The sequence below is a fragment of the Bos mutus genome, chromosome X (assembly GCF_027580195.1).
Source record: "Bos mutus isolate GX-2022 chromosome X, NWIPB_WYAK_1.1, whole genome shotgun sequence".
NCBI classification, from domain to species: domain Eukaryota; kingdom Metazoa; phylum Chordata; class Mammalia; order Artiodactyla; family Bovidae; genus Bos; species Bos mutus.
In genome coordinates this window covers 56,729,699-56,747,895 of record NC_091646.1, presented here as the reverse complement: position 1 = coordinate 56,747,895, position 18,197 = coordinate 56,729,699, and the positions used below count along the sequence as shown (strand labels likewise).

The following is an 18,197-nucleotide window of genomic DNA, read 5'->3' as shown; positions in this document are numbered from 1 at the left end:
GGATGGGAAGCCTGGTGTGCTGCAGTCCATGGGGTTGGACATGATTTAGCAACTGAACAACAACAACAAAATCCCCTCTGTAGCTGCTGTTGGACCCATGTGTGTTTATAGACTTCAAAGATTTATCAAGTCAAACCTGTCTGAAAAAGGTCTAAAAGAAGATACTGCGGAGTCAGTTCAGTTCAGTTGCTCAGTCATGTCTGACTCTTTGTGATCCCATGAGCTGCAGCATGCCAGGCCTCCCTGTCCATCACCAACTCCCAGAGTCCACTCAAACTCATATCCATTGACTCGGTGATGCCATCTAACCATCTCATCCTCTGTCATCCCCTTCTCCTCCTGCCCTCAGTCTTTCTCAGCAACAGGGCCTTTTCAAATGAGTCAGCCCTTCACATCAGGTGGCCAAAGTATTGGAGTTACAGATTCAACATCAGACCTTCCAATGGACACCCAGGACTGATCTCCTTTAGGATGGACTGGCTGGATCTCCTTGCAGTCCAAGGGACTCTCAAGAGTCTTCTCTAACACCACCGTTCAAAAGCATCAATTCTTCAGCACTCAGCTTTCTTTATAGTCCAACTCTCACATCCACATGTGACTAATGGAAAAACCATAGCCTTGACTAGATGGACCTTTGTCGGCAAAGTAGTGTCTCTGGTTTTTAGTATGCTGTCTAGATTGGTCATAACTTTCCTTCCAAGGAGTAAGCGTCTTTTAATTTCATGGCTGCAATCACCATCTGCAGTGATTTTGGAGCCCCCCCAAAATAAAGTCTCTCCCTGTTTCCACTGTTTCCTCATCTATTTGCCATGAGGTGATACATAGGCTTTATCCTAGATGGACTTCACGAGATATGCTGAACTCAAAGAAACTTCTGTCACCAAATAATGAAAAACTTACTATTTCTAATGGGCCCAAAAGCCATTCAGTGAATGAAGACAAGCAGGAAGAACCAGGTGAAGGAAATAAGCACCAATGGGAGAAAATGGGCCCCTGAAATAAGACTTAGGTCATTTGCCAGGTAGATTTTGTTTAGATTCCAATCACTTGCATTTTTGGTGGACACATCAGATCTGTGGTTTCCCAGCAAAATTCAAGAGTCTACCACCCTGCAGCCTTTCTTTATGTTGTAGTTAGTATATTCAGTTCCACATGATACACACTGTCCAGGAAATTCTGGTGGCAAGATTGTATGTCTAGGATTACACATCATCAAAACCAAACAAGAAGTTGAGATCAGTCAAAGAGTCACTCTGGAAAAACTCCCTCCTATTCTCGTGTTGCACCTGAAACATTTTGTTTACCAGAAGACTGATGAATGTCAGAAGCTTATCAAAAATATTGAATATCCTGTGGACTTGGAAATTAATAAAGAACTGCTTTATTCAGGGGTTAAAAATAAGAATTTAAAATGCCACAGAATATAGAAGCTATTTTCAGTGGTCTACCACCATGAATGCAGCACCACAGGTGACCACTATACCACGGATGTCTCAGATAGATCTGAATGGCTGGCTGTGCATCAAGGGCCAGTAGGCTGAAGTGATTAATCAGTACAAGGTGGTGAAAGCCACTGCTGAGTACACTGCCCTCGTTCTGTATTACCACTCTGTGGACCTGCTGTAGCCATCACTATGTGCACTTGATGCTCCTTGTAGAGAACCAAGTTTCACCAAATATCCTCCTCTCTTTAGTGGCTCTTTAGAGAGAAACATTTTGTTGCAAAAATGGACTAAAATGAAAGAGATGCCTTGGGGTTTGCACCCAACACAGTTTATTTTGACTTCTAATTTCCAAATGAAAATCATTTGGTTAAAAAAGACTGTGGCTGTACTTAAGAAAATGCACACAATAAACATATTGCTGAAATAAAGATGATTCCTGAAATAATACTGATTCCCAGTGTAATTACATAGTAGAATAAATGCCGCACCAACAACATATACCAGTAAATTTGTGAAAATGAATTTTATTTTTCTTAAAAAGTAATTTTTCTAATCCATCACATTTCTTTCTCTACCCTTTAGGTTTTGATAAATGATTAAAATGAGCCACCAATCAGAGAGAAATAATTCTTACTTTAGAAGATAAATAAACACAAAAATAATTTACTGGTTCTTAACAGGAAAAAAAGGGCATTTTAATAATTTCAAGAGAAGCTTCTTGAAAGTGAAGTGAAAGTGAAACTCAGTCGTGTCCGACTCTTTGCAACCCCATGGACTACACAGTCCTTGGAATTCTCCAGGCCAGAATAATGGAATGGATAGCCATTCCCTTCTCCAGGGGATCTTCCTGACCCAAGGATGGAACCCAGGTCTTCCACATTGCAGGTAGATTCTTTATCAGCTGAGCCACTAGGGAAGCCCAAGAATACTGGAGTGGATACTGATTATATATACATTGCAGATCAAATGTTTGAAATTAAGATGTTACATAGATGTGTGGTTGTAACTTCATTGCCATTAAAGGATTTCAAATTACATTCATGTTTATGTGTATACATAGTGAAAAATAGGCAAAATAATGAAGATTGACATTTTCCTGCCTCTACTGTGTAATTCTGCTATCTGCTCCTCTATAATGCTGCACCTCTAATTATACACAGTTAGTGCTACCTAGGAGTATAAAGTTGTCACCCATCAATAAAAAAACAAGTTGATCTTTTTTAAAAAAGTTTATCCTCATTTTAAAATAAGTTTTTTTTTTTTTTCTATTTTAAGATTGTCATCTTATCAGCAGACGAATGGATAAGGAAGTTGTTGTACATACACACAATGGAATATTATTCACTATAAAAAAGAGCACTTTGAGTCAGTTCTAATGAGGTGGATGAAACTGGAGCCTATTATACAGGGTGAAGTAAGCCAGAAAGAGAAACACCAATACAGTATATTAATGCATATACATGGAATTTAGAAAGATGGTAACAATGACCCTCTATGCAAGGCAACAAAAGAGACACAGATGTAAAGAACAGGCTTTAGGACTATGTGGGAGGAGGTGAGGGTGGGACGATATGAAAGAATAGCATAGGAAACATGTATATTACCATATGTAAAATAGATGACCAGTGCAAATTCAATGCAAAAAACAGGGCACCCAAAGCTGGTGCTCTGGGACAATCAGAGGGATGGGAAGGGGAGGGAGGTGGGAGGGGATTTCAGGGTGGAGGGGACACATGTACACCCATGGCTGATTCATGTCAATGTATGTCAAAAACCACCACAAAATATTAAAGTAGCCTCCATCTTATTTTTTTAATTTATTTATAAATAAATAAAATTTTACTTTATTTTTATTTACTTATTTATAACTAACATAAGTAAATAAATAAAAAGATTGTCATCTTCCCAGTTTGGAATTACAGCCCTCTGCATCCAGAAAAAAAAAAAGTAAGTTACTGCCTTGAATCACATTTGTAAAATGGTAGTTACAGATTGATAGATAAAAATATGCCTTAATGAGAAAATGAAATGGTGGTATTTTTAATGCAGTTTTAAAAGCCATATCAATGGATATAAATGCACCCAAACATACTTTTTGAAATTTAAGGAAAGTATTAGCTATTACAGAAAAGTTCTTGGCTTTCTGTTGAGAGAAATATTGGTTTAAGAAATATGAAAATAACTAGTATATAATGAAATATATTAAATCATATGAGCTGTCTATATATTCTGGATATTATATCTTATTGGATATTATCATTTACAAATATTTTCTCCTATCCCATAGGTTGTCTTTTCATTTTGTTGAAAATTCCCTTTGCTGTGTAAAAGCTTTTAATTTTAACTAGTTCTCCTTTGTTTATTTTTACTTTCATTTCTTATGCTTTAGGAGAGAGCTTCAAAAAATATATTGTTATGATTTATATTAAATAATGTTCTGTATGTGTTCTCTTCTAGAAGCTTTATGATTTCAGATTTTATATTTAGGTCTTTAATCCATTTTGAGTTTATTTTTGTATTTGGTGTGAGTAAGTGTCCTAATTTCATTGTTTTATATGTAGCTGTCCAATTTTCCCAGCACCACTTTTTGAAGAGGCTGTCCTTTCTCTATTGTATATCCTTGCCTCCATTGTCATATATAAATTGAGCATAAGTGAATTGTTATCTTGGGGCTCCCTATTCTGTTCAATTGATCTATGTGTCTAGTTTTGTGCCAGTATCATACTATTTTGATTGCTGTAGCTATGTAGTATAGTCTGAAGTTAGGGAGGAGGATAGCTCCAGCTTTGTTCTTTTCTTCAAGATTACTTTGGTAATTCAGAGTGTTTTGTGGTTCCATATGAAATTTAGGATTATTCATTCTAGTTTTGTGAAAAATACCATGGAGTGGTTTGACAGGAACTGCATTAAGTCTATAGATTTCTTTGGGTAGTAGGGTCATTTTAAAAATATTAATTCTTCCAATTCTTCCTGTGCTATTGCATAGGATGTCTTTCCTTTTCTTTGCATAATTCTTTCCTCATTATTTCATAGTTTTCAGAGTATAGACCTTTTACCTTCTTGGTTAGATTTGCTGGTAGGTATTTTATTCTTTTTGGTGTGATTTCAAATTGGATATTTAAAAATTCTCTCTTCCTTGTAGTTCATTGTTAGTGTATAGAAAAGCAACATATTTCTACATATTACTCTTATATCCCTTAACTTTTCTGAAATTATTTATTAGTTCTGCTAGTTTTGCAGTGGAGACTTCAGTGTGTTCTGTGTATAGTATTGAGTTGGCCAAAAGCTTTCTTTTTTTTTTCCATAAAATGGCTCTAGTAGCACTTAGGTGTCTTTAACTTCATTAGAAACAATTTTCTTAGATTGTATAGTGACAGATGTCAGATCAGTGTGCAATTTAAAAAGGCATCGAAATTGGTAAACTTTTGTATAGTCATTTTAATATTGAAGATGGAAGGGAAAAGCAATATTTTGTTATATTATGCTTTATTATTTCAAAAAAGGTGAAAATGCAACTGAAATGCAATTTTTTTGTTGTTGTTCAGTTCAGTGTATGGAGAACTGAACATTTCAAAAGTGGTTTGTGAAATTCTGTGCTGGATATTTCTCTCTGGATGATGCTCCATGTTCAAGTAGACCAGTTGAAGATGATAACAATAAAATCAAGACTTTGAGACCAATCAATGTTATGTTACACAGGAGATAGCTGACATACTCAAAACCTCCAAATCAAATTTTAAAAATCATTTACAGCAAGTTGGTTATGTTCATCACTTTGATGTTTGGGTTCCATATAAGCGAAATGAAAAAAAATCTTCTTAACCATATTTCCATATGTGACTCTCTTCTGAAACATAATTAAAATGTTCCAGTTTTAAAACAAATTGTTATAAGCAATAGAAACTGGTTACTTTACTATAATGCAGAATGGAAGAGATCATGGGGCAAGTGAAATGAACCACCACCAACCACACCAAAGGCCAATTTTCATCCAAAGAAGGGGATGTTGTATATATGATGGAATTGGAGGGAAGTACTCTATTATGAACTCTTTGTAAAAAACCAAAGTATTAATTCCAATAAGTACTGCTGCCAATTAGACCAACTAAAGGCAGTACTCAAGAAAAAGATTCAGGAGTTACTCAACAGAAAATGCATAATCTGTCAAGATAACACAAGACAACCTGTTTGTTTGATGGTCAGGGGAAAACTTTTATAGCTTGGCTGGGAAGTTCTGATTCACCTGAACTTTTATTCACAAAATATTGCACCTTCAGATTTCCATTAATTTTTTTATTTACAAAATTCTCTTAATGGAAAAAAATTCAATTCCATGGAAAACTGTAAAGACACTTGGAACAGTTCTTTGCTCAAAAAGATAAAAAATTTGGGGAAGATGAAATTATTAAGTTGGCTGAAATATGGAAGAAGATAGTAGAACAAAATGGTGGCTACAATGCTCAATAAAGTTCTTGGTGAAAGTGAAAAATATGGTTTTTCAATCTTGAGAAAGAAGAATGGAACTGGAGGAATCAACCTGCCTGACTTCAGGCTATACTACAAAGGTACATTCATCAAGACAGTATGGTACTGGTACAAAGACAGAAATATAGATCAATGGAACAAAATAGAAAACCCAGAGAAAAATCCACACACCTGTGGGCACCTTATCTTTGACAAAGGAAGCAAGAATATACAACAGAAAAAAGAGAATCTCTTTAACAAGTGGTGCTGGGAAAACTGGCCAACCACTTGTAAAAGAATAAACTAGAACACTTTCTAACACCATACACAAAAATAAACTCAAAATGGATTAAAGATATAAATAAGACCAGAAACTATAAAATTCCTAGAGGGTAACATAGGAAAAATACTCTCTGACATAAATCACAGCAGGACCCTCTATGACCCACCTCCCAGAGTAATGGAAATAAAAGCAAACATAAACAAATGGGACCTAATTAAACTTAAAAGCTTTTGCACAACGAAGGAAAGTATAGCAAAGTGAAAAGACAGTCTTCAGAATGGGAGAAAATAATAGCAAATGAAGCAACTGAAAAAAAATTAAGCTCAAAAACATACAAGCAGCTCTTGCAGCTCAATTCCAGAAAATTAAATGAGCCAGTCAACAAATGGGCCAGAGAACTAAACAAACATTTCTCCAAAGACAACATACAGATGACTAACAAACACATGAAAAGATGCTCAACATTGGGTCACAAAGAGTTGGGCATGACTGAGCGACTAACACTTACTTATCCATTATCAGAGAAATGCAAATCAAAACCACAATTAGGTACCATCTCACTGCAGTCAAAATGGCTGCTATCAAAAAGTCTACAAACAATACATGTTGGAGAGGGTGTGGAGAAAAGGAAACCATCTTACATTGTTGGTGGGAATGCAAACTAGTACAGCCACAATGGAGAATGGTGCAGAGATTCCTTAAAAACCTGGAAGTAGAACTGCCATATGACCCAGCAATCCCACTGCTAGGCATACACACCACGGAAACCAAAATTAAAAGAGACATGTGTACCTCAGTGTTCATCAGAGCTCTGTTTACAATAGCCAGGAAATGGAAGCAACCTAGATGTCCATCGGCATATGAATGGATAAGAAAGTTGTGGTTCATATACACAATGGAATGTTGCTCAGCCATTAAAAATACTACATTGGAATCAGTTCTAATGAGGTGGATGAAACTGGAGCGAAGTAAGTCAGAATGAAGAACAGCAAGGCAGTATACTAATACATTTATATGGAATTTAGAAAGATGGTAATGATGACCCAATATGTGAGACAGCAAAAGAGACACAGATGTAAAGAACAGTCTTTTGGACTTTGTGGGAGAAGACGAGGGTGGGATATTTCAGAGGATAACGTTGAAATGTGTATATTATGTGAAATAGATCACTAGTCCAGGTTCAATGCATGAGGCAGGGTGCTCAGGGCTGATGTACTAGGATGACCCTGGGGGATGGGATGGGGAAGGAGGTGGGAGGGGGGTTCTCGATGGGGAACACATGTGTGGCCATGGCTGATTCATGTCGATATATGGCAAAACACACTATAATATTGTAAAGTAATTAGCCTCCAATTAAAATAAATAAATTAATTTAAAAAAAAAAAAAAGGAAAAAATATATAGCTTTTATTTTTACTTAAAAGCTGCAGTAATTTTTTTGCCAACCCAATTTAATGTCATCTTCAAAGTGTAACAATTTTACTTCTTCACATCCAGTTTAGATTGCTATTATATCCTTTTCTTCTCTAATTGCTGTGGCTAAGATATCCAATACTATGTTAAATAGAAGTGATGAGAATACCACTTATCACCTGGTTTTGCTCCTGAATTCAAAGGAACTGATTTCAGGTTTTCATCACTGAAAATGATATTAGCTGTGATTTTTCATAAATTACTGTTATTGTGTTGAGATATGTTATCTATATATTTACTTTGATGAAAGTTTTTATAATGAATTAGTATTCAATTTTGTCAAATGCTTTTTCTGTGTCTATGGAGATGATCATGTGATTTCATCTTTTCTTTTATTAATATGGTCTGTCACATTTATTTGTGAATGTTGAATCATCTTCATGATCTATGAAAATACTAAACATTGATCCTGTTTAATAATCATTTTATATAATGTTGAATTCAGTTTGCTAATATTTTGGTTAGAATTTTGCATCTATATTCATCAAAGACATTGGCTTGTAGTTTTTTTTTTTAATTGTAGTGTTTTTCTCTGTTTTTGAATCAAGGTAATGGTGGCTTCATATGATGTATTTAGGAATATTCCTTTCTCTTAAATTTTTTTGAAATACTTTGAGAAAGACAGGTATTATCTCTCCTTTATATATTTGGTAGAATTCCCCTGTGAAGCTGTGTTTGGTACTAGTATTTTTGTTACATATTCAATTTCACTACTAATAATAAGCCTTATCAAATTGTCTATTTTTTCTTCATTCAGGCTTGGGCATTTTGTATATTTCTATAACTTTCTATTTTTATGTTGTCTGATTTTTGGTATATAACTATTTATAGATTTCACTTGTGATTTTTGTATCTCTGTGATGTTGGTAGTTATTTCTCCCCTTTCATTTATCATTTTATTTAGGTTATTTCTCTGATTTCTTCTTGGTGACCCTGGGTAAAAGTTTAACTATTTTGTTTTTCTTAAAAAAAAAAAAAAAAAAAACACTCTTTTTAGTCTCTATTTTATATAATTCCTCTCTGATCTTGATTATTGTCTTCCTTCTGCTGATGTTGAAATTTGCTAGAGTTTTATAATTCTTTCAGGTGGTAGGTGAGGTTTATTATATGAGATTTTTCTTATTTTGATCAAAGCATGTATAGCTATAAATTTGCCTCTTAGAAGTGCTTTTGCTGCATCCCAGAGGTTTTGGAATGTTCTGTTTAACTTTTAATTTGTCTCCTGTTATTTTCGAATTTCCTCCTTGGTATCTTCTTTGACACATTGGTTTTTTTATAGAATATTGTTCAGTGGCACTTATCCTTTTCTCATTTTTCTTTCTGCAAGTGTTTTCCAGTTTCATAGTGTTGTGTTTATGAAAAAAAATGCTTGATATAATTTCTATCCTATTAAATTAGTTGAGACTTTTTATGGCCTTACCTATGATCTCTTTGGAGAGTGGTCCATATACACTGGAAAAGAATAAATACTCTGCTGTTTTTGACTAGAATATCCTGTTCAGTTCAGTTCAACTGCTCAGTTGTGTCCGATTCTTTCAACCCCATGGACTGCAGCATGCCAGGCTTCTTTGTCCATCGCCAACTCTCAGAGCTTGCTCAGACTCATGTCCATTGAGTCGGTGATGCCATCCAATCATCTCATCCTCTGTCATCCCCTTCTCCTCCTGCCTTCAATCATTCTGAGCATCAAGGTCTTTCGAATGAGTCAGTTCTTTGCATCAGGTAGCCAATGTATTGGAATTTCAGCTTCAGCATCACTGCTTCCAATGACTATTCAGGACTGATTTCCTTTAGGATTGACTAATTTGATCTCCTTGCAGCCCAAGGGACTCTCAAGAGGCTCCTTCAACACCACAGTTCAAAAGCATCAATTGTTAGGCGCTCAGCTTTCTTTCTTTCTTTCTTTTTTTTAAAGTCTTTCTCTTTTATTTTTTTTTAAATTTTTTTTCTAATTCTATTTTACTTTTAAACTTAACATAATTGTATTAGTTTTGCCAAATATCAAAATGAATCTGCCACAGGTATACATGTTTTCCCCATCCTGAACCCTCCTCCCTCCTCCCTCCCCATACCATCCCTCTGGGTCGTCCCAGTGCACTAGCCCCAAGCATCCAGTATCGTGCATCGAACCTGGACTGGCAACTCGTTTCTTACATGATATTTTACATGTTTCAATGACATTCTCCCAAATCTTCCCACCCTCTCCCTCTCCCACAGAGTCCATAAGCCTGTTCTATACATCAGTGTCTCTTTTGCTGTCTCGTACACCGGGTTATTGTTACCATTTTTCTAAATTCCATATATATGCGTTAGTATACTGTATTTATGTTTTTCCTTCTGGCTTACTCCACTCTGTATAATAGGCTCCAGTTTCATCCACCTCATTAGAACTGATTCAAATGTATTCTTTTTAATGGCTGAGTAATACTCCATTGTGTATATGTACCACAGCTTGCCTATCCATTCATCTGCTGATGGACATCTAGGTTGTTTCCATGTCCTGGCTATTATAAACAGTGCTGCGATGAACATTGGGGTACACATGTCTCCCTTCTGGTTTCCTCAGTGTGTATGCCCAGCAGTGGGATTGCTGGATCATTAGGCAGTTCTATTTCCAGTTTTTTAAGGAATCTCCACACTGTTCTCCATAGTGGCTGTACTAGTTTGCATTCCCACCAACAGTGTAAGAGGGTTCCCTTTTCTCCACACCCTCTCCAGCATTTATTATTTGTAGACTTTTGGATGGCAGCCATTCTGACTGGTGTGAAATGGTACCTCATAGTGGTTTTGATTTGCATTTCTCTGATAATGAGTGATGTTGAGCATCTTTTCATGTGTTTGTTAGCCACCTGTATGTCTTCTTTGGAGAAATGTCTATTTAGTTCTTTGGCCCATTTTTAATTGGGTCGTTTATTTTCTGGAGTTGAGCTGTAGGAGTTGCTTGTGTATTTTTGAGATTAGTTGTTTGTCGGTTGTTTCATTTGCTATTATTTTCTCCCATTCTGAAGGCTGTCTTTTCACCTTGCTAATAGTTTCCTTTGATGTGCAGAAGCTTTTAAGGTTAATTAGGTCCCATTTGTTTATTTTTGCTTTTATTTCCAATATTCTGGGAGGTGGGTCATAGAGGATCCTGCTGTGATGTATGTCGGAGAGTGTTTTGCCTATGTTCTCCTCTAAGAGTTTTATAGTTTATGGTCTTACATTTAGATCTTTAATCCATTTTGAGTTCATTTTTGTGTATGGTGTTAGAAACTGGTCTAGTTTCATTCTTTTACAAGTGGTTGACCAGATTTCCCAGCACCACTTGTTAAAGAGATTGTCTTTAATCCATTGTATATTCTTGCCTCCTTTGTCAAAGATAAGGTGTCCATATGTGTGTGGATTTATCTCTGGGCTTTCTCTTTTGTTCCATTGATTTATATTTCTGTCTTTGTGCCAGTACCATACTGTCTTGATAACTGTGGCTTTGTAGTAGAGCCTGAAGTCAGGTAGGTTGATTCCTCCAGTTCCATTTTTCTTTCTCATTGCTTTGGCTATTCGAGGTTTTTGTATTTCCATATAAATTGTGAAATTATTTGTTCTAGCTCTGTGAAGAATACTGTTGGTAGCTTGATAGGGATTGCGTTGAATCTATAAATTGCTTTGGGTAGTATACTCATTTTCACTATATTGATTCTTCCAATCCATGAACATGGTATATTTCCCCATCTATTAGTGTCCTCTTTGATTTCTTTCACCAGTGTTTTATAGTTTTCTATATATAGGTCTTTAGTTTCTTTAGGTAGATATATTCCTAAGTATTTTATTCTTTTCGTTGCAATGGTGAATGGAATTGTTTCCTTAATTTCTCTTTCTGTTTTCTCATTATTAGTGTATAGGAATGCAAGGGATTTCTGTGTGTTGATTTTATATCCTGCAACTTTACTATAGTCATTGATTATTTCTAGTAATTTTCTGGTTGAATCTTTAGGGTTTTCTATGTAGAGGATCATGTCATCTGCAAATAGTGAGAGTTTTACTTCTTCTTTTCAATTTGGATTCCTTTTATTTCTTTTTCTGTTCTGATTGCTGTGGCCAAAACTTCCAAAAACTATGTTGAATAGTAATGGTGAAAGTGGGCACCCTTGTCTTGTTCCTGACTTTAGAGGAAATGCTTTCAATTTTCCCCATTGAGGATAATGTTTGCTGTGGGTTTGTCATATATAGCTTTTATTATGTTGAGGTATGTTCCTTCTATTCCTGCTTTCTGGAGAGTTTTTATCATAAATGGATGTTGAATTTTGTCAAAGCCTTTCTCTGCATCTATTGAGATAATCATATGGTTTTTATTTTTCAATTTGTTAATGTGGTGTATTACATTGATTGATTTGCGGATATTGAAGAATCCTTGCATCCCTGGGATAAAGCCCACTTGGTCATGGTGTATGATCTTTTTAATGTGTTGTTGGATTCTGATTGCTTGAATTTTGTTAAGGATTTTTGCATCTATGTTCATCAGTGATATTGGCCTGTAGTTTTCTTTTTTTGTGGGATCTTTGCCAGGTTTTGGTATTAGGGTGATGGTGGCCTCATAGAATGAGTTTGGAAGTTTACCTTCCTCTGCAATTTTCTGGAAGAGTTTGAGTAGGATAGGTGTTAGCTCTTCTCTAAATTTTTGGTAGAATTCAGCTGTGAAGCCGTCTGGACCGGGGCTTTTGTTTGCTGGAAGATTTTTGATTACAGTTTCAATTTCCGTGCTTGTGATGGGTCTGTTAAGATTTTCTATTTCTTCCTGGTCCAGTTTTGGAAAGTTGTACTTTTCTAAGAATTTGTCCATTTCTTCCACGTTGTCCATTTTATTGGCATATAATTGTTGATAGTAGTCTCTTATGATCCTTTGTATTTCTGTGTTGTCTGTTGTGATCTCTCCATTTTCGTTTCTAATTTTGTTGATTTGATTTTTCTCCTTTTGTTTCTTGATGAGTCTGGCTAATGGTTTGTCAATTTTATTTATCCTTTCAAAGAACCAGCTTTTGGTTTTGTTGATTTTTGCTATGGTTTCTTTTGTTTCTTTTGCATTTATTTCTGCTCTAATTTTTAAGATTTCTTTCCTTCTACTAACCCTGGGGTTCTTCATTTCTTCCTTTTCTAGTCGCTTTAGGTGTAGAGTTAGGTTATTTATTTGACTTTTTTCTTGTTTCTTGAGGTGTGCCTGTATTGCTATGAACTTTCCCCTTAGGACTGCTTTTACCGTGTCCCACAGGTTTTGGGTTGTTGTGTTTTCATTTTCATTCGTTTCTATGCAAATTTTGATTTCTTTTTTGATTTCTTCTGTGATTTGTTGGTTATTCAGCAGGGTGTTGTTCATCCTCCATATGTTGGCATTTTTAATAGTTTTTCTCCTGTAAATGAGATCTAATCTTGCTGCATTGTGGTCAGAAAAAATGCTTGGAATGATTTCTATTTTTTTGAATTTACCAAGGCTAGCTTTATGGCCCAGGATGTGATCTATCCTGGAGAAGGTTCCATGTGCACTTGAGAAAAAGGTGAAGTTCATTGTTTTGGGATGATATGTCCTATAGATATCCTTTAGGTCTAACTGGTCTATTGTATCGTTTAAAGTTTGTGTTTCCTTGTTAATTTTCTGTTTAGTTGATCTATCCATAGGTGTAAGTGGGGTATTAAAGTCTCCCACTATTATTGTGTTATTGTTAATTTCTCCTTTCATACTTGTTAGCATTTGTCTTACGTACTGTGGTGCTCCCGTGTTGGGTGCATATATATTTATAATTGTTATATCTTCTTCTTGGATTGATCCTTTGATCATTATGTAGTGACCTTCTTTGTCTCTTTTCACAGCCTTTGTTTTAAAGTCTATTTTATCTGATATGAGTATTGCTACTCCTGCTTTCTTTTGGTCCCTATTTGCATGGAAAATCTTTTTCCAGCCCTTCACTTTCAGTCTGTATGTGTCCCCTGTTTTGAGGTGGGTCTCCTGTAGACAACATATGTAGGGGTCTTGTTTTTGTATCCATTCAGCCAGTCTTTGTCTTTTGGTTGGGGCATTCAACCCATTTACGTTTAAGGTAATTACTGATAAGTATGATCACGTTGCCATTTACTTTATTGTTTGGGGTTCGAGTTTATACACCGTTTTTGTGTTTCCTGTCTAGAGAATATCCTTTAGTATTTGTTGGAGAGCTGGTTTGGTGGTGCAGAATTCTCTCAGCTTTTGCTTGTCTGAAAAGCTTTTGATTTCTCCTTCATACTTGAATGAGATCCTTGCTGGGTACAATAATCTGGGCTGTAGGTTATTTTCTTTCATCATTTTAAGTGTGTCTTGCCATTCCCTCCTGGCTTGAAGAGTTTCTATTGAAAGATCAGCTGTTATCCTTATGGGAATTCCCTTGTGTGTTATTTGTTGTTTTTCCCTTGCTGCTTTTAATATTTGTTCTTTGTGTTTGATCTTTGTTAATTTGATTAATATGTGTCTTGGGGTGTTTCACCTTGGGTTTCTCCTGTTTGGGACTCTCTGGGTTTCTTGGACTCGGGTGATTATTTCCTTCCCCATTTTAGGGAAGGTTTCCACTATTATCTCCTCAAGTATTTTCTCACGGTCATTCTTTTTGTCTTCTTCTTCTGGAACCCCTATGATTCGAATGTTGTAGCATTTAATATTGTCCTGGAGGTCTCTGAGATTGTCCTCATTTCTTTTAATTCGTTTTTCTTTTATCCTCTCTGATTCATTTATATCTACCATTCTATCTTCTAATTCACTAATCCTATCTTCTGCCTCTGTTAATCTACTATTTGTTGCCTCCAGAGTGTTTTTAATTTCATTTATTGCATTTTTCATTATATATTGACTCTTTTTTATTTCTTCTAGGTCCTTGTTAAACCTTTCTTGCATCTTCTCAATCCTTGTCTCCAGGCTATTTATCTGTGATTCCATTTTAGTTTCAAGATTTTGCATCAATTTCACTATCATTATTCGGAATTCTTTATCAGGTAGATTCCCTATCTCTTCCTCTTTTGTTTGGTTTGGTGGGCATTTATCCTGTTCCTTTATCTGCTGAGTATTCCTCTGTCTCTTCATCTTGTTTAAATTGCTGAGTTTGGGGTGTCTTTTCTGTATTCTGGCAGTTTGTGGAGTTCTCTTTATTGTGGCGTTTCCTCACTGTGTGTGGGTTTGTACAGGTGGCTTGTCAAGGTTTCCTGGTTAGGGAAGCTTGTGTCTGTGTTCTGGTGGGTGGAGCTGTATTTCTTCTCTCTGGAGTGCAATGAAATGTCCAGTAATGAGTTATGAGATGTCTATAGTTTTGGGGTGACTTTGGGCAGCCTGTATCTTGAAGCTCAGGACTGTGTTCCTTTGTTGCTGGAGAATTTGCTTGGTGTGTCTTGCCCTGGAGCTTATTGGCCCTTGTGTGGTGCTTGGTTTCAGTGTCGGTATGGAGGCATTTGATGAGCTCCTGTCAATTAATGTTCCTTGGAGTCAGGAGTTCCCTGGAGTCAGGGTTTGGACTTAAGTCTCCTGCTTCCGGTTATCGGTCTTATTTTTACAGTAGTTTCAAAACTTCTCCTTCTATACAGCACCATTGATAAAACATCTACATTAAAGATGAAAAGTTTCTCTATGGTGAGGGTCACTCAGAGAGGTTCACAGGGTTACATGGAGAAGAGAAGAGGGAGGAGGGAGTTAGAGGTGACCCAAATGAGATGAGGTGAATCAAGAGTGGAGAGAGTGGGCTAGCCAGTAGTCACTTCCTTATGTGCACTCCACAACTGGACCACTCAGAGATGTTCACGGAGTTATATAGAGAAGAGAAGGAGGAGGAAGGTGACAGAGGTGGCCAGAAGGATAAAAGGGGGAATGAAAGGAGGAGGCAGATCCAGCCAGTAATCAGTTCCTAAGTGTTCTCCACCGTCTGGAACACACAGAAATTCACAGAGTTGGGTAGAGTAGAGAGGGGTTAGGGAGGAGACACAGGCGACCTGGTGGAGAAAAAGGAGAGTCCAAAGGGAGAGAGAGCAGTCAAGCCAGTAATCTCGCTCCCTAGTGAAAAATGGGTCCTGAAGATTGGGTCCTTAAAGGTACAAAATTGGTAACAAATACATAAAAGCAAAAATTAAAAATCTAGAGTAGAGTTTGGAATTTCAAAAATACGATGTTAAAGAAAAGAAGAGGGAAAAGAAAGAGAGAAAAAACGAACAAACAAAAACAAACAAGGTCATGAAAATTATAAAGAAAGTACAGGTACAAAATTGATAACTAATACCAGAAAGCAAAAATTAAAAATCTAGAGTAGAGTTTGGAATTTAAAAAATACAATGTTAAAAAAAAAAACAAGAAGAAAAATAAAAAGAGAAAAAAAAACAAACAAATACAAAAAATGTCACAAAATTATAAAGAAAATACAGGTACAAAATTGATATCAAATACCAAAAAGCATAAATTAAAAATCTAGAATAGAGTTTGGAATTTCAGATATACAATGTTATATAAAAGAAGAAGAAGAGAAACAGAAAAAGAAGAAGAAAAGAAAAGAAAAAAAAAAAAAAAGTCACAGAAATTATATAAAAAAAAAAACTATAGGTACAAAATTGTAACATATACCAAAAAGCGAAAATTAAAAATCTAGAGTAGAGTTTGGAATTTCAAAATACAATGTTAAAGAAAAGAAGAAAAACAAAAACAAAAAAAACAAACAAAAAAAAAGGTCAAAAAAATTATAATATATATATATATATGAAGTTTGCTGAAGAAAAAAAATAAGGTCTTTTTTTTTTTTTTTGCAAAAGTAATAGGTTATAAAAGTGAAAATTAAAGGAACAATAGAGGACTTAAAAAATTTTTTTAATTAAAAAAAAAGAATGATCGTAAAAATAATAAAAATATATCTAGGACTTTCTTGGTTTTTTTGTGGGTGTTGTGGGTTCAGTTCATTTTTGGCTAGCTCCTTGGTCAGACTTATATTTCTCAAGATCTATAGGCCCCTTCCTATGTAGTCCGTAGTAACCACAGGGTTTTGATCTATTGCCTGTAGCTTCCAAGGCGTTTCCCTCTGTTGTATCTTCTTCTGTTTGCTGGTCTCTTCAGTATCTGGTTTCCGCCCTGACACAAAGGGCACGGTGGAGGACACTTTTTTTTTCTTTGCAGCATCCCTCCCTCCCTCCCCTCAGCTTTCTTTATAGTCCAACTCTCTCATCCACACATGACTACTGGGAAAACCATAGCTTTGACTGGATGGACGTTTGTCGGCCAAGTAAAGAATGTGCTTTTTAATATGCTGTCTATCTTGGTCATAGGTTTTCTTTCAAAGATAAGTGTCTTTCAATCCATGACTGCAATCATCATCTGCAGCGATTGTGGAGCCCCCAAAAATAAAGTCTCTCAGTTTTTCCATTGTTTCCCCATCTGTTTGCAATGAAGTGATGGGACAAAATGCCATGATCTTTGATTTTTGAATGCTGAGTTTTAAGCCAGCTTTTTCATTGTCCTCTTTCACTTTCATCAAGAGGCTATTTAGTTCTTCTTCCTTTCTGCCATAAGGATTGTGTCATCTGTATATCTGAGGCTATTTATATTTTTCCCATCAATCTTGATTCCAGCTTGTGCTTCATCCAGCCTGGTATTTCACATCATGTACTCTGCATATAAATTAAATAAGCAGGGTGACAATATACAGCCTTGGCATACTCCTTTTCCAATTGTGAACCAGTCCATTGTTTCCTGTCCAGTTTTAACTGTTACTTCTTGGCCTGCATACAGATTTCTGAAGAGGCAGGTAAGGTGTTTTGGTATTCCCATCTCTTGAAGGATTTTCCACGGTTTGGTGTGATCCACACAGTCAAAGGATTTGGCATAGTCAATAAAGCAGAAGTAGATGTTTTTCTGCAACTTTCTTGGTTTTTCAGTGATCCAGTGGATGTTGGCAATTTGATCTCTGGTTCCTCTACCTTTTCTAAGTCCAGCTTGAACAATCTGGAAGTTCTCAGTTCGCATACTGTTGAAGCCTCACTTGGAGAATTTTGAGCTTTACTTTACTAGTGTGTGAGATGAGTGCAATTGTGTGGCAGTTTGAAGATTCTTTGGCATTGCCTTTCTTTGGGATTGGAATGAAAACTGACTTTTTCCAATCCTGTGACCATTGCTGAGTTTTCCAAGTTCGCTGGCATATTGAGTGAAGCACTTTCACAGCATCATCTTTTAGGATTTGAAGTAGCTGAACTGGAATTCCATCACCCCCACTAGCTTTATTCTTAGTTCTGTAGATATCTGTATGTCCACCTTCTCCATAGTGTCATTTAAGGTCACTATGGCCCTATTGATTTTTTTTCTGGATGACCTGGCCATTGAGGGCAGTGAGATGCCCTGTAATTTTTGTTTCTTTTTTTATTGTCAGCTTATCTTCTAATGTCTGTTAGTATTTATTTGTATATTTAGGAGATCCTGTATTGGGTACATTTGTGTTAAGGAGTGTGAAATTATTTTCTTGTACTAATCTCTTTATCATTATATAATGCCTTTCTTTGTCTTTTCATATAGCATTTAGG

At 35.9% G+C, this 18,197-nt stretch overlaps 1 protein-coding gene and 1 pseudogene across 1 annotated transcript in view; both read left to right on the top strand.

Moving 5' to 3' along the window:
- DACH2 (dachshund family transcription factor 2) overlaps positions 1-18,197 on the top strand; it is an 864,952-nt gene that overhangs the window by 462,083 nt on the left and 384,672 nt on the right. The window lies entirely within an intron of this gene.
- LOC138983911 (ubiquitin carboxyl-terminal hydrolase 10-like) lies at positions 98-1,626 on the top strand (annotated as a pseudogene).